We start from the raw sequence: 18,396 nt of genomic DNA on the forward strand, positions 1-18,396 counted from the left end.
AAGAAAGGGTCTAAGAAGAAGAAGAAGGAAGCTCTAAAAATGGGCTAGGACACACACAGTACCAGTAGTTCGGAATCTAAATCCAGTGATGACGAAATGGCGAATCTATGTCTAATGGCACACAATGACCACGGGGTACAATCCTTTTGTTTTGCTTCATCTTACTATTCAAGTGATTCAGAAAATGAAAATAGCATGCTTTCGTATGATGAATTGCATCAGGAATGTTTGTTCACCCTTAAAATGCTTGAAAAAATGAATAAAAAAAATTCTAGTTTGAAATTAAAATTGAAAGAATTTTCAAAGTTAGTTGAACGTCAAAATGAATCTCATGCATCTCTCATGAAAAACAAGGATTTGAAAATTGAGGAGTTAGAAAAAAATTTGAAAGATAAAACTAAGATTATTTGAAAATTTATTGAAGATCAAAATAATTTTGAAACACTCCTAGGAGCTTAAAGAAAGTCCCTAGAGAAGGAAGGTCTTGGTTTTAATGGAAAGGAGAATCTAGAACAGAAACATCTCTACATGGGAGATTTTGTAAGAGAGTCAAAATCATATGTTCCAACTAAAGACTATCATAAAAATATTACATGTTTTAAATGTAAGAGGTTGGGTCACATAAAATTTGATTGTCCTTTCAAAAATAAAGATGTCAAACTTAAGAAAGTCTAGAAAGTCAAAGGAGAATCTAGTACTAACCCCCATGGACCTAAGAAAATCTGGTCAACAAAAGTAGTTATCTGATTATGTCCTATAGATGTGCTTGAGATCGTCCTCCTCGAAGGACAAGTGGTATATGAGCAGCGGATGCTCGCGACACATAACAGGAGATAAAGCTAAATTCGCATCTATCATATCCAACGATGAAGGATTCATTATATTTGAGGATAACTCTAAAGGTAAAATCATTGAAGTTGGTAAAGTTGGTAAGGAACCTTCACTTGTCATTGATAATATATTGTTAGTTAATGGATTAAAACATAACTTATTGAGTATAAGTCAACTATGTGATAAAGGTTATAAAGTCTCATTTGAACATGACAAATGCACTGTAGAGAACAAATCTGAAAACAAAATATTGTTTGCTGCTGATCGTCATGAGAATGTATACACCACTAGCCTTCATAACCTTGCTTCTCAACGTGTTACTTGTTTTTCTGCTATAAATGAGATTTTTTGGATTTGGCATAGGAGACTAGGACACGCAAATATGGACTTATTATCTAAACCTGTTAAGGAGGAATTAGTTAAGAGATTGCCTAAGAGTAAATTCGTGAAAGATAAAATCAATGATGCATGCCAACTAGGAAAACAAGCAAGAATGAGCTTTAAGAAGAATAAAGTAATCTCCACTACTAGGCCACTTCAAATGCTACACTTAGATTTATTTGGTCCAAACCCAATTCAGAATTTAGGAGGAAAATCATATGCGTTCATCATAGTTGATGATTATTCAAGATATACATGGGTACTATTTTTAGGTCACAAAGATGAAGCGTGTGAACAATTCATAAATCTATGTAAGAAAATTCAAAATGAAAAAGGTTAGACTGTCACAAAAATCCTAAGTGATAGGGGTAAAGAATTTAAAAATCAATGCAGGGAAGACTACTGCAATTCATTGGGAATAGCTCATAATTTTTCAACTCCTAGAACACCACAGCAGAATGGTGTAGTTGAAAGGAAGAATAGGTCTATACAAGAAATGGCCAGAACTATGCTTAACGAATATAAACTACCTAAGTACTTATGGGCTGAGGCAATAAATACTGCCTGATATATTCTAAATAGAGTTTTGAATAGACCATCTCTAAATAAGACTCCTTACGAATTATGGAATGGCCATATACCAAATATATCATATTTTCATGTCTCTGGCTGTAAATGTTTTGTGCTTAGAAACAATGACCATTTAGGAAAGTTTGATGTGAAATCAGATGAATGTATCTTTCTAGGGTATGCCTTAGACAGTAAAGCCTACAAAGTATGTAATAAGAGAACATTAACTGTTATAGAATCCATTCAGGTAGTGTTCGATGAGTCAAATCCCTTCTCTAAAAGGACTAATGAAGATGAAATTGAGATAAATGAGGAATTTGAAAAACCATCCATTAAAGATGATTCAGAAAAGAAAAATGAAATTAAGGAACCATCCTTTAAATCTAATCAAATTGAAAGTGAGGTTAATGAACTACCTAGAGAATGGAAGTACATAAAGAATCTCATTGATCAAATAATAGGCGAACCATTGCATGGAGTAGCCACTCGATCCTCACTTAGGAACATGATTAGTCATTTTGCCTTTCTATCTCAAGAAGAATCTAGGAATGTGAGTGAAGCAATTGAGGATGAATCGTGGGTGATGTCCATGCAAGAAGAGTTAAACCAGTTTGAGAGAAACAAAGTATGAACATTAGTTCCTAGACCTGAGGATAAGACAATTATTGGAACAAAATGGATATATAAGAACAAGAAAGATGAACATGGGATAGTTGTTAGAAATAAGGCAAGACTAGTAGCTCAGGGATATAACCAGAAAGAAGAAATAGATTTTGAAGAAACCTTTGCACCTGTAGCTAGAATGGAAGCTATTCGAATGCTTTTAGCCTATGCTGCTTTTAATGATTTCAAGTTATATCAAATGGATGTCAAAAGCATATTTTTAAATGGCTACATAAGTGAAGAGGTATATGTAGAAAAACCCCTAGGCTTTGAAAACCATAAGAATCCAAATCACGTTTATAGACTAAAAAAAGCCTTGTACGGTTTAAAACAAGGTCCTAGAGCTTGGTATGAGAGACTAAGTGGCTTTCTACTGGACAATGAATTTATAAGAGGGAGGATAGACACAACAGTTTTCATAAAATCCAAGAAAGATGACTTGCTCCTAGTTCAAGTATACGTAGATGATATCATATTTGGAGCTACAAATAAAGACTTGTGCAATGAGTATGCAAGCACTATGCAGAATGAATTTGAGATGAGTGTGATGGGTGAACTAAATTTCTTCCTAGGACTTCAAATCAAACAAGCGAAACATGGAATCTTTATAAATCAATAGAAGTACATTAAAGATCTGCTCAAAAAGTTTAATATGGAAGATGGAAAAATACTAGGAACACCTATGAGCTCTTCTTTGAAATTAGACAAAGATGAACAAGGTATACCAGTAGATGTCAAGCTCTATCATGGAATGATCGGTAGCTCACTATATCTTACTGCCAGCAGACCTGACATAATGTTTAGCGCATGTTTGTGCGCAAGATTTCAGACTGCACCAAAAGAGTCACATTTGTTAGCTGTTAAACGAATACTTAGATACCTGATAGGAACCGTGGAACTTGGGTTATGGTATCCTAAGCATACATCTTTTGAGATTATCAGCTATTCAAATGATGATTTTGCTGGTAGCAAAGTGGATAGGAAGAGCACGAGTGGTACATGTCATTTCTTAGGACATTTGTTAGTCTCTTAGTTTTCTAAGAAGTAGAATTCAGTAGCTCTTTCCACAGTAGAGGCAGAATACATAGCGACTGGAAGTTGTTGTGCTCAAACACTATACATGAAGCAACAACTGACGGATTTTGGATTAAGCTATGACACAATTCCTATAAGATGCGACAATATGAGTGCAATAAACATCTCAAAGAATCCTATATTACATTCACAAACTAAACATATAGAAATAAGACATCATTTTCTTCATAATCATGTGCAAAAAGGAGATGTGACACTTGAGTTTGTATGCATAGACGAACAATGGACAGACATATTCATGAAACCACTTGCGAAGGGTAGGTTTATCCAAATTAGGTGTGAATTAGGGCTAACGCATAGTTGAGAGGTTTCCTAGAAGTATATTAGATGACATCATTCAGGGGGAGCACCGTCACTTAATATTTACAATTGGTTAAAAATTTTCAAATTCAGCTCATTTATTCTCATTTGGTATCACATTTGTTCACGTTTGGTATTAAAATCATATCATGATAAGGGCATATTGAAATTTAGTGCCTGTTTTGCTTATACATGTCTATGAAATTTTCCACACTGTGTATGTTCACATTGCACATTACATTCAACAACACAACTTTCAATATTACCAAGGGGAAGAAGTAGATTGAATTAACACAGGGAGACACATTTCACAATACAATTTTTAAAAAAATTCTAATGGTTGAACAAGTTTAAAACCTTAAGATTTAAAAAGGGGAGAAGAATACAAGGCTATGTCCACTCATGTATTATTATTATACACCTTTTTGTTGATGTGAAAAGGGGGAGAAGAATCAGGCTACAACAAAAATAGGCAAAAATGGTTGGAAAAACTAATTGTGTATGAGCATGAGCATATTTCATTTGCTGGATATTTGTGCATTATTTGAGTGGGAGCCTGGTTAGGCGTAACCCATTCTATATTTTTGCTCATGTATTTATCGTCATCAAAAAGAGAGAGATTGTTGACTCTATGAATCCAATTCTGTTTTGATAATGACAAATCACTTGGTATTTGATCTGTGCATTTAGATTGTGAACAGGAACAATATTTTGCATGCACGGAAGGATAGAAAGTCATGGACAGACATTAAGACTAAAGCATATCCATTTGGGCAAAATCCACGGAAATAAAAGAGTTGAAGAATGAAGATGCAAGCAGAAAGTTCAAGATCATCATGGGAAGGGGTATTTAGAACTTAATGTATTTACATATTGCATATGATTTAATTTGAAACTCAAAATATACCCTAGACTGACCTTAGGACTCATGCATCTCATGAACATCTTTAGGGGATATTTATGGACTTAGAGATTTTTCAAAAACCCCGAAAAATATTTTATAAAAGAGCAAAGAAAGAGAGCAAAGAAAATTTTTGAAACTAAAAAGGAAAATTCCACAAAATGATCAATTCAAAAGACCGAACTCCATGTTCAGTCGTCTAAAGATTGAACTTCAGAAGACCAAAGCTAAGCTTAGTCGCTTGAAGAATTTCTTCAGAAGACCGAAGATTAAGTTCAGTCGTCTGAAGAATTATTAGTGAAACACAGAACCTAGCAGAAGCACATCATAAGACTGAACTCAAACTTCAGTCGTCTGAACCCGACACTTCAGAAGACTGAACCCTAACCTCAGTCGTCTGACCCTATGTTCAAGTTAATTTTTTGAAGCTCTAAGGAACTTCAGTCATCTGTGCCTTAACCCTCAGTCGTCTGAACCTACGAGAAAGTTAAAATTTTAATTTTTAATGAGAGAACACACGAGTTATTTTTTTTATCCAACGGTTAGGAATCATTCTAAGGGCAAGGTTACCTATATAATCAATATCTAAACCCTAGTACCCCCATGAAATGAAAAAAGAATAAAATGAACCTTTGGTATACAATTGAGAAGATTGTACATTTAGCACAACTTGGGAGAACTTTAAACACAATGCTGAAGTTTTTGTTTGGGATTTCAAAGTTTATACGTCAAATCTGAGCTAAGGCTATCTTGATCTTCAAAAGGCAATCTAGCAATCGTTGTGCTTTCATTTTGGTATGGAGGTTTGGTAAATCGATTTGCTTGTTAATATTCACTCTCATAGAGCTTTTCATCTAAATTGATTTGCTTGTTAATATTTATTCTCAAAGAGTTTTTTATCTCAAAATCCATTATTGAATATTGATTGAGAGATTGATCTTGAGTTATATTAAATTGTTTTGACAAGATCACTACTTGAGAAAAGTTTTTGCCATTGGTTAAATGGTTTTGATTCAAGTGTGTATTCAGCTAAAGACTCAATATTTTTATATTACTAAACCACTTGATTAAATTTCCATAGAGTTCATAATTATATATATTATTGAAGGATATTTTCCGAAAACTATTATATTAGGTCTTTGATCTTTGGAAATCATATCGTACACATATATATATTTGCATAGTACATTTGGATACTTGGAAGAAAACTTATTAATTAGATTTTTGTAATATTCAAGACAATTTTTTCTATAAGATCACATTTCTCCAAAGCTTCTACTTATATCATTACTTGGGAGATTTGATAAAGGGAATTTGTGTTGAAGCATATCATTCATATAACGAGTATATCGTTACATACATACTGAGTTTCAAGTTTCATCATATGCATATGTGTTAGGTTTTCAATTGTACTCACTAGCTTTGTTAGAAGCAAATCTTGAGTTGTTTTGTAGATTTGAAATTCGATATAGTAATCATGGTTCGGGTTGTGAACCGAGTGAGGAGGAAGTTGTGCCTCTTGTAAACAGCGGATGTAAGGGAAGTTTCATCCTGGTTAAAGGAGCAGGGATTTAGTGGAATCTTTGAGTGGGTTGCTCAAGGCGAGAATGTAGGCCGGGTTGGCTGAACCTCGTAAAAATTGTGTTTGCCTTCTCTTCCTTTACTCCTTTTATTTTCCTCAACGTATTTCATTATTTATCTTGCATGTGTATGTTGAATAACCTCACTCGAACTTGCAATTAATTGGGCAAAAGAATTCATTGATATAATAATTTAAATCAGTCTTAAACCCCTACAATTAATTTGTTAAATATAAAAATAGGGATTAAGTGGTAAATAATATTAAAGGTTTTTAAAATACCCAATTCACCCCCCCCCCTTGGGATTACACTTAAATTAACAAGTTTTCTCACAGATCTACACCCAATGCAATATATCTCCAAAAATTGATTTTTCAAATAATATGTGTTGGAGATCTAGGGTTTTCTCAAATAACTTTTGGCACAAATAAAAGAATATTAAATCTTTGAAAAAATAATATCAAGAATGCTTCAAAGATTTAAAGTCCTAGAATGAGCTTCTCACACAAGATTTTTCAAACCAAAATATGAAACTTAGGGTTCTTGCTCTCTTAATAAAATTTTAAATAAAAATATGAGAGAAGAAAAACTTTTACATTGAAGGTTAAGTGCCAAAATATAAAACCTTGTATACCAAACCTCAATATCAAACATGCTTAACAAGATGTGCGCATGAATGCCCTTAAACAGCAGAGAGAATGGCCAAAAGATGTTTTAACTTGATAAAGTGTAGGCAAAGTATTTAAAGGCTTTCAAAAGTATGCTCAAAGTGGTTTCCCCTTGTCTTGTTATCTCTCCTAGGATTTTGGGTTAGTGTATATAAGCAATCTCACCATCTAAACAATTTCTCGATGTTGGATAGTTTAAAACATCATATTTACGTCTGTGTCCGTTCTAAAAAGCCGTTCTACACCGCGACATTCATCGACCAGAGCACGCATTCATCGACGAGTGTACAACACCCATTCGTCGACGAGAACCTAAGTTCGTCAACGAGAGACCTGTCTAAACATTTTGGGCTCTTGGTCTTCTTTCGTCAATGAGACAACATTGTTCATCGCCAAGTGGCCTTCATGCTTTTGTCAACGAGGCCATGGGGTTCGTCGACGAGGCCTCTAAAATTTGCATATAAAAATTCATTCAACCTAGAACTAATGTAAATGAATCTTTCATGAAATGCATGAGTCCTAAGGTCTGTCTAGGGTAAATTTGAGCTTCGAATTCTATCTTATGAAATATGTAAATAGAAGTGAGACTAACACACATTACAACTGAAAATCTAAGGTGTCTTCATCCTTTTGCTCTTTTAATTTCATGGAATATGTCAGGTCGTATGCGCTTCAAATTCCCAATGGCTTCCATAGCATCCATACCATCCGTGCGTGCTAAATAATGATCCTGCTAAAAGACTCAATGCACAGATGAGATAATTGTGTTTTGTCATTATCAAAATGATATCGAACTCAAAAAGCCAACAGATTAAAATATTTGCATACTTTCTATTGGAATCCGATCTTCCTTAGATCCTACGGAGTTTGCCTTCATGATTACCCACATCATTTCTTTGTCTAAACCTCTAGCACTTCTAAATAAACAATTAAACAATACGTGCCACATAGTTTTGCAACATAAGCAGGTATTGAATATACATAAAAGATTATGCTTATTTATTCTATTTTTACCTGATGAGGCATGACTGTGGGTTTGATGGACAAAACATTAATCATTTTTGAAAATATTTTTTCATTTTAACAGTAAAGGGTTTGTTATGATTATTCTTTTCATTTTTAGCTTTGATTATAACACTACAAAAAATGAGGTTATTAGTGAACGATCAAAATCGTCACTATTAATCAAAAAACTATCACTAATAGTATTAGTGACGGTTTTATAAGTATTAGTGATGGTTTTGAAATAGTCGCCATAACTGTCGTTAGTAATACTTATTAGTGATGGATTACTACAAGCGGCACTAATAATAGAGTTGTAGTGACGGATTATCACTATCGCTAAAACCCTAATACCATCACTATAAATTATATATCAACTCGGCTTAAATTCATCACTAATGGTAGACTAATAGTGGCGAATTCGGAAACCATTACTAAAAGTTGAGAATTAGTGAAAGTTTCAAAACCGTCACTAATAGTGAAGTATTAGTGACGAATATAAAACATTCACTAATACTTGGGCTTTTGTAGAGTATTAGTGAAGGTTTCAAAACCGTCACTAATAGTAGAGTAGTAGTAATGAATTAAAATCTTCTCTAACACTTTGGTTTTAGTGACGGTTTTGAAATTCATCACTAATGTTCTACTATTAGTGAAGGTTTTGAAACCTTCACTAATACTCTACTAGTAATGACAGTTTTTAAATTCATCACTATTAGTCTACTATTAAATTTTTTTTTAAATAATTAATTTTCATAAAAAATATGTAATTACATTTTCTTATACATAACATTAAACAACAATTACTAAAAATTTCATATATCATTCAAATTTATAATTCAAATTCATATTCAAATACATTATACAAATTTAAATTCAAATACAAAAAATTCATTTGTTCGAATAAAAAAATACAAAAAAAAAAACTCAGAAGCTGCATCCGATTGTAGCATGACGTCGTGCTAATATTGTGATAGCCGCAAACCCTACAAATTAAGAATTATAAAAAGCATTAGTATACGATTTTTGAACATATATGTATACATACTATAAGTATCAATGATTTGATAGCAAAATAATCAAACATTCGAACATAACTAAAAAAAAAAATGATACAATTTAAAATAGCTAAGAGCTTCATATAATAAGCATTAAATAATGTAATGTGTTCATACATCCCACAAACAATTTATATAAGAATATAGTTCTATGAAGAAATAGAATGTGATGTTCATGGTTTACATGGTTTCCTTAGGACTCAAAAACAATTATAATAATCAAATAATATAAATGAGCCATGCAAGGGGCGTCAAAAAATTAAAGAAAAGAAAAGAAAAGAAAAGAACCCATGGAAGTATCTAAAGCAATTCCATATTTGTTGAATAACAACTTTTTTTTGGTAAATTTTAATATGCCTTAGAATATAACCATCCTTTTTCTACAAGCTATAATATTCGTATATAGTGCCTACTACAATACAACCTTATTCCATTCTACAAACCAAACATAACTTTAAGTTCATCTACAATTTGGTGCTTATAACTAAAAACAGATAGCATAATGTCATCAAAAAAAATTTTGGGACGCAGGACAATACTCTAATTATATAGTTTCAAATCGAAGGAGTTAACTAAAAAATGAAACAATCAAGAGAACTTACAAAAGCTTTAAATGCAGAGCGATGGGCTGTCATCTCATACATATAGTAGCCTGGAAAATAAGAAACAAATTAAACCAAAGACTCAAATTATTGTAACTATCATAGATACACCATAGGAAACACATACCAAGTGACCAAATATCATATTTGAAGCCATATGGAATATCTGCAAGCAGTTCAGGACACATGTTTGACAAGCATGCAATATAATAAGTTCTTAAGCATCAGTTCATTAGTGATGAAGTTAAAAAATAAAACAACAAAACAATATGTTAGAATAAGAGGTATATAGAAAGTATTTCATTTCAAGCATGCAATATTCTATAAAGGATTTTCACTCATCCTTTCAAAAACATTTTTAGAAAAATCATTTATGATTTCATTTTTGAGAAAGGTTTAACAAAATTTTGGCAGCATGCCGACTGTAATTTGAACAATTTTCCAAAAATATTTGAACTAAAAAGGAGTTTATATATATATATATATAAAGGCATGCGAGAATCCTAGATTCATTACCAGCAAAGAATACACAAATATGCATCAATCATGCAAATGACATTTATACTATCAGTATCAACTCAATCTAGTATATCACAAGATATTCAATGAACATGCAATAGTTGTGAATAGCATGCAATATAATAAGTTCTTAAGCATTAGTTCATTAGAGATGAAGTTCAAAAATAAAACAATAAAACAATATGTTAGAATAAGAGGTATATAGTAAGTATTTCATTTCAAGCATGCAACATTCTATAAAGGATTTTCACTCGTCCTTTCAAAAACATTTTTAGCAAAATCATTTTTTATTTCATTTTTGAGAAAAGTTTAACGAAATTTCGACAGCATGCCGACTGTAATTTGAACAATTTCCCAAAAAAATTTGACTTGAAAAGGAATTTATATATATATAAGGGCATGCAAGAATCCTAGATTCACTACCAGCATGCAATACACAAATCTGTATAATTTATACAAATGACATTTATACTACCAGTATCAACTCAATCCAGTATATTCACAAGATATTCAATGAACACGCAATAGTTGTGACTAGCATGCAATATAATAAGCTCTTAAGCATCAGTTCATTAGAGATGAAGTTCAAAAATAAAATAATAAAATAATATGTTAGAATAAGAGGTATATAGCAAGTATTTCATTTCAAGCATGCAACATTTTATAAAGGATTTTCACTCATCATTTCAAAAACGTTTTTAGCAAAATCATTTGCCTCATCCTTTCAATCATTTTTAGTATCATCTTCAATAATTTCTTTGGCTTGCTATACACTATGACATATTTTTGTCCTTCGTTTGTTAAGATTAAAGAAAATACCTCATATATAGCTAGTAGAACCAAATTCATAACAATGGGAGATTCAAACCCTTAACTAGTGTGCCACAAATTTTATTTTATTTTTGTTTTAATGAACTCGATCTTCGATAAAATCTCAATCTCAAAAATAAAGAAGGCTTAAATTCATAGATTACAACAGTCAACAATCCATATTATGATTGGAATTAACTAGATAAGAAATCCTACTAAAGAAAAAGGCAATTGTTGCAATGAGGATAAGGGGCAAACATTACAAAGGTGCTAGAAATGGTGAAGAAAAAATATAAATAAATAAATAGTCATATGCAAACTAATAAGTAACCCAAAAGAACTTAGTCCTCATTTCGGAGAACTTAAAAAAAGCGCTTATAACACTTATCACTTAAAATAAACACTTTTGTAAAAAAGTGGCGTTTGTTTGTACTACAACAAACACTTATTGCAGAATGTATCAAAGTTACTCATACCTTGTGCACTCTGGTTAAAATTTCAAAGATGCATAGGCAATTCCATATTATGAATCATTCATTTCTTTTTTAATGTGTTATCTTCTTAACAAGCATATGGTTGTAAACTGTAAGTTGTAAGTCTGCTTGGATTTTAGAAGTAGCAAGGAATATAAGGAGGTTCAAAAAGACTTAAATTTTTCAAAAATTGATGTGCATTGTTAGTATTTTGAGCTTCATCTTTCCCTCATAGGCTCATACTTTCCAAGACCCACATAAATGCTGATTATACTAAGTAATATTAAACTCAGAATACAGAATGTACTAATTTCATAATATTACTACGAAACCCCATAATGGCAAATATGTTGCATAATCAAACTACCTTTTACATACCTTCTAATAAGAGGAGGAGTCACCTACATCATCTAGATGAGATTGGTGCATCATTTTTCGAGTTGCGCTTGCCTGTTCATAAGGAACTCCAGCTAAGCTTCAAAGTTTGACATTTTCTCTTTTAGCTACTGGTTCTCCAAGCCATAGTTGGACATTGTCCCTTTCAACTGCTAGTTCTCCAAACCATAGTTTGACACCGTATCTTTCAATTGCTGGTTCTCCATTTCCATCATCTGCATCCAGTGAACCATCTGATCTGCTCGAGACTCGTCAGCTCGACACGTTCATTCAAACTCAGCATGAGACGTCGCACTCATAGAAGATGATGATGTTGGGGCTATGTATCCACACTCAAGACCTTTCACCCAGCCCCCCGCTCGTTCCCCAAGCACCTAAGTGGAGATCTCATAATCCGTCAATGGCTGACTCCCCTCTGGAACAGGTGCATCCCTAAGCTCGAGTATCTTCACCTATTTTCAATCATGAAAATGAAGAAGTAAGAATACAACTTCAACGTTTTGAATAAAATAACAAACTAAATAATAGATATGACTTACATGTTTGCTTTACGCACCCTGGCACCACTCCCCTGATTGCCTTTGGTGTGTTCTCTGATACAGATCAGGAATCGGCTCCTCTGCGCCAGTCACGGGATCACGCTATATTATCATATAAAACATCATTAAAATTAATTTGGTGGTGTAAAAATAAATAACACTCATTAGATAATGGTCAGATAGTTCTATAGCAATTACCATTCGATGATTGATGAATAACCTCGACCCACTGTAATGCGTCGTAGGAAGTTTGCTGCGGTTCTCAACATTTTTTTCGCATATAGTCTACGAAAAAGATGTAATGACTTTTTATTAGTCACATCAATATGAAAAAGTAGTTATTATAATAGAAACATATTACCTGATAGTGTGGGTCGCGGAAATGGGGACACACCACCTCCCAATCCTCTTGGGTTATCTTATCGTATGGGTGCGCTTCTTCCTTATCACCCATTGCCCTAAAATGTTCGCGCATTTTGGTGCCACAAGTCTTAAATTTGTTGCAGAGCTGCACGTTGACCGCCCTTTTTGCATGGTCGGCATGGAGAATGTCCATATCGAACTCCTCCTTCATATGAAATACAGTTAGCATGTTAGACAATTATTTGGCTAGTATATTAAAAGTAAAAAAAAAAGTTTGGAATTAACTACCAATATGCGCCTGTACAGCACCATGCACTGAGCCTCTGTCACCTGCGGCCAGCTGAATACGGTGACTGAAGCATATTGTCAGCATATAATGTCGAGCTCTCAGGTCTAAGCTTTGCACCAAATGCCGCCACGCTGGACCGTGAAGCCTGGAGGAATGTCGATCTGTATCAACTCCCTAGTCCTATGTAGGTGCTTATGTAGCTCGGTGATGTAAGAACCCGATTTGAGAATTGTGAATTAAATAAATAAGAAAGGGAGAAAGGATTTAAAAAGGGAAAATCAGCAAGGCTCATCAACGAGGCTCCTTCTCTTGTCGATGAAGTACCATCTATAGCATAGCGACGAAATTCATAAGTTCGTTGACCAGTGAATAACGAGAGATTTTTGGAATTCTAAAATCTCAGGGGCGTCAACGAGTCCACGCTGCTGTTGACGAACGCCCTTCTTCTGCTCGTCAACAAGTGCTCCACTTTGTCGACAAGTCTGGTCAGGTCAAAGGTCTATAAGTTGAATTTTCATTTGTTTAATGGTTAAGAAACATAAAATCCTCTCTCTCTCTCTCTCTCTCTCTCTCTCTCTCTCTCTCTCTTTCTCTCTCCCTCCCTCCCTATTTCTCTCTCTAAAACTCGAACTACTCTCTCTCTAAGGTTTCGGGCCGTCTGTTACTCAAATCAACAATCCGATGTTACTATGTGGATCAGGGAGAGAATCTTTACATTTATAGCAGATCAGATCTTCGTTTTGAGGATTTTTGGGTTTTTTTCCAAAATCAAGGTAAGGGTCTGATTTCATTTTTGGTTTGGTAGATCTATGGTGGTTGGAATTATATTGAAGTATAATTCTTCGATTTTTAGGTTTTGGGGATCCCATGTCGTTGTTTTGGACTAACTAAGTTTGTGTTTTGGTTTTTGGTATAAGGAAAAGGGTTTCTGTTTATATCATTTATTTTTGTAATCTGAATCGATAAAACTGTGGTTTACGATTATATGGATGTTTTGGTTACTTATTTGGGAATATCTATTGGGTGAAATTATGGGATTTTTGGGTTACAGTTTTTGGGAAAATTGGGCGTTTTAAGTATCATCTCCTTTTCTCTTGGAAAATTATATATATGATTAAATTGTAATATAGAGATGACTGTACCTTTGATTATGTTAAACTGTATTTTCAAAGTATTTGATATGAGATTATTTGTATACCCAAATAAGTGTGGAATGAGCTAATGTATTGAATGATGTGTTTTGTGAAAAATCTTGTCGATTAACTACCATAGGTTGTGAGTTATTGAAATGAGATATAGGAACGGGAGCTCCAAAATGTTAGTTTTGTGAAAATGTCGAGTTGGAATAAAACCAAAGGTCTAGGAAAATTGAAGTGTGCTGGTTAACTATCAAACGCTGAGATATGAGGCGTGCTAGGATAATACCGTAGGCGGCCGAGTCAATTAACTACCATAGGCTCAGATATCTGGCATGAAGCCGAGGGTGTGAAATAGCACCTATGATTCCGGTTGGTCACTGAAGGGTGTGAGTTTCTCCATATTTGCACCGGTTGAACGTTGTGGGGCTTATGCTATGCCAGGTTACCGAGGGTGCCATGTTGTGCAGCCGGCTTAGGCCGAAGAGTGTGACGACACTAGAACGAGGTGTTTTGGTGAGATGTATACTGGAACTGTATTGTGAAAATATTAGAATTGTGAAATGTTTATGTTTTACTGTTGAAATAACACTCATGTATCCACACACTGATATAACTTGTTTCTCCCTTGCTGAGAGGTGTCTCACCCCTATCATACAAATGTTTTTCATGTCCTTCGAGTAGCCGACACTAGCGTCCTAGCGTTTCAAGAGCGTGGTTGTTGGTTAGTTTTGTAGAAGTACTTGTGTAAGTACTAATCTTTGGTCGGGTTGTCATTTTTGGGTTATGTAGGCGTAGGGGGGTATGTGTTATATTATGAGACTAGTTCCTGATTTTGTATAGACTCTAGAATGGTATTATGATGTAATAGGTTGAATTATTTCGTTACGTATATTGTATATTTTGTATATGATTGTGGATAGGGTATACGTGAATCCTACGGGGTCAGACCCTTATATTGTGTAGTATCATCGATGGTTGTATAATATAGAGACAGGTTAGGTTACTAAATCACACCCTGGAGCCCATTTTCGAGTTCGGGGCGTGAGTTTGGTATCAGAGCTGACTAAGTTGTTAGGTCTTGTAGACTTGGTTAGGTAGGTATGTGATGTTTTCGTTATTTATAGGGTTTTTTGATAATGTGAACTCCCGAGACACTATATATATAACCATGGTATTCCTCAGCCATAAGTGAGGGTATGTAATGTGTTTGGGACGGGGCTGCAATATAGGTGGCCGCCGGCTCTTCCTAGAGTTAGGTGTGTGTTGGTTATATCAGTAAGTTAACAAGGGAGAGATGTCAAATTTCTAGGACGAAATTTTTGTAAGAAGAGGAGGTTGTAAGAACCCGACCAGAGAATTGTGGATTAAATAAATAAGAAAAGGAGAAGGGATTTAAAGAGGGAATATTAGTAGGGCTCGTCGACGAGGCTCCTTCTCTCGTCGACAAAGTCCCTTCTACAGCTTGGTGATGAAATTCAGAGGTTCGTCGATCAGTGAAAATTGAGAGATTTTGGGAATTCTGAAATCTTAGGCGCATCGACGAGGCCATGCCGTTGTCGACGAACACCCTTCTCCTACTCATTGATGAGCGCACCACTTCGTTGACAAGTCTGGCCAAGTCAAAGGTCTATAAGTTGAATTTTCATTTGCTTAATGGTTAAGAAACATAAAAATCCTCTCTATCTCTCTCTCTCTCTCTCTCTAGAACTCGAACCACTCTCTCTCTCTAAGGTTTAGGGTCGTCTCTTATCTAAATCAACGATCTAACGTTACTATGTGGATCAGGGGGAGATTCTCTACGTTATAGTGGACCAGATCTTCATTTTGAGGATTTTCGGGTTTTTTTCCAAAATCGAGGTAAGGGTCTGATTTCGTTTTTGGTTCGATAAATATGTAGTCGTTGGGATTATATTGAAGTATTGTTCTTCAATTTTTAGGTTTTGGGGATCCCATGTCATTGTTTTGGACCAACTAAGTTCATGTTTCAATTTTCGGAATAAGGTAAGGGGTTTCTATTTATATCAGTTATTTTTGTAATCTGAATCGGTAAAAATGTGGTTTACGATTATACAAATGTTTTGATTACTTATTTGGGAAAATCTATCGAGTTAAATTATGGGATTTTTGGGTTACAGTTTTTGGGAAAATTGGGGGTTTCGGGTATCATCTCCTTTTCTGTTGAAAAATTATATATATGATTAAATTGTAATATAGAGATGATAATACATTTGGTTATGTTAAACTGTATTTTCGAAGTATCTGATATGAGATTATTTGTATACCCAAATAAGTGTGGAATGAGTTGATGTATTGAATGATGTATTTTGTGAAAAAGCGTGCCGGTTAACTATTGTAGGCTGTGAGTAATTGAAATGAGATATAAGATCGGAAGTTCCAAAATGTTCCAGGTTTTGTGAAAATGACAAGTCGGAATAAAATAAAAGGCCTAGGACAATCGAAGCATGCTGATTAACTACCGAAGGCTGAGATATGAAGTGTGTTGAGATAATATCATAGGCGGCCGAGTCAGTTAACTATCGTAGGCTCAGATATCTAGCATGAAGCCAAGGGTGTGAAATACCACCTATGATTTTGGTTGGTCACCGAAGGATGTGAGTTTTGCCATATTTGCACCGGTTGAATGCTGTGGGGCTTACACTATGCCAGGTTACTGGGGGTGCTATGTCGTGCGGCCAGCTTAGGCCAAAGAGTGTGACAACACTAGACCAAGTTGTTTTGGTGAGATGTATACTGAAACTGTATTGTGAAAATACTGGAATTGTGAAATGTTTATGTTTTACTGTTGAAATAACACTCATGTATCCACACACTGATATAACATGTTTCTCCCTTACTGAGAGGTGTCTCACTCCTATCATACAAATTTTTTTCAGGTCCTTCGAGTAATTGACACTAGCGTCCTAGCGTTTTAGGAGCGTGGTTGTTGGTTAGCTTTGTATAAGTACTTGTGTAAGTACTGATCTTTGGCTAGGTTGTCATTTTTGGGTTATGTAGGCGCCCGGGGGTATGTGTGGTATTATAAGACTAATTCCTAGTTTTGTATAGACTCTAGTATGGTATTATGATATAATAGGTTGAATTATTCCGCTATGTATATTGTATATTGTGTATGTGATTTTGGATAGGGTATACATGAACCCTATGGGGTTGAACCCTTATATTGTGTAGTATCATGGATGGTTGTATGATACAGAGATAGGTTAGGTTACTAAATCTCACTCTGGGGCCCTTTTCGGGATTCAGGGCGTGAGAAGTGTTCTTTGCCACACCACGGCTTGACCTCGTCGTTTGTGCTAAAGGGGTTGATGCTGAAAGAAGAGTTAAAAAATAATATTTTATTCATACACGTGAATTACCATCAATAGTTTTATTCTAAATCAATTACTCATAACCTTACCAACGCTGCTCATTATGGTGTGCAACTCACCCTAAGTTTGATCCCCAGCTGATGGATCCATGTCTGGCTAGGGTCCCGAGGGGTGAGATGGTGATGGTGCCGCATGAGGACCAACGTCTTCCGCCGGTCTCAAGAATGTCGAATCATCCACCAATGACGATGTAGTCGAAATACTGGACTAAAATCGGCCTCAACAACCTCTTGGCGCAATGTCTGCAAAATATTACACAAGTAAATATAAGAAGATTGGATATTATATGGAACCATAATAAATATATTTTCAGTAGAATACACATGTCAGATACATGGTGACAACATAACATAGGTACCTAAACATATACATCCTCAATATCTGTATCATCCTCACTTTTAGAGTGTCTTCCTCTTCACGACAGTACTCAACTACAGTTTCATCTTCTCCATCAGTTTCATCATCATTGATGAAGTCAAAGTGTACAGATTGTTCCATTCTAATATCAGTAGTCCCTATGTGTTCTACTGTAGCACCAACCCTATTCAATAGTATACGATCGGCTCCTTCCTCGGCAACATTGAAAGCAGATTGCGTTGCTGCACTAATAGATGGTTGATCTTCTTGGTAATCCTCATCACTAACACTTTTCTCCCCATCTACGACTTCTTTAATATCATACGAACTTCGAGGAGGAATTTTTTGGGTCACATGTCATTCACACTTCAATTTTGTGTCCTTAAGGTAGAACACTTGTTCTGCCTACATTGCTAGCACAAGAAAGTCATTTTGATACCATGTTTTGCTAAAATCGATACTGGTAAAGGA

Source organism: Malania oleifera, chromosome 11, assembly GCF_029873635.1.
Source record: "Malania oleifera isolate guangnan ecotype guangnan chromosome 11, ASM2987363v1, whole genome shotgun sequence".
Lineage (NCBI taxonomy): Eukaryota > Viridiplantae > Streptophyta > Magnoliopsida > Santalales > Ximeniaceae > Malania > Malania oleifera.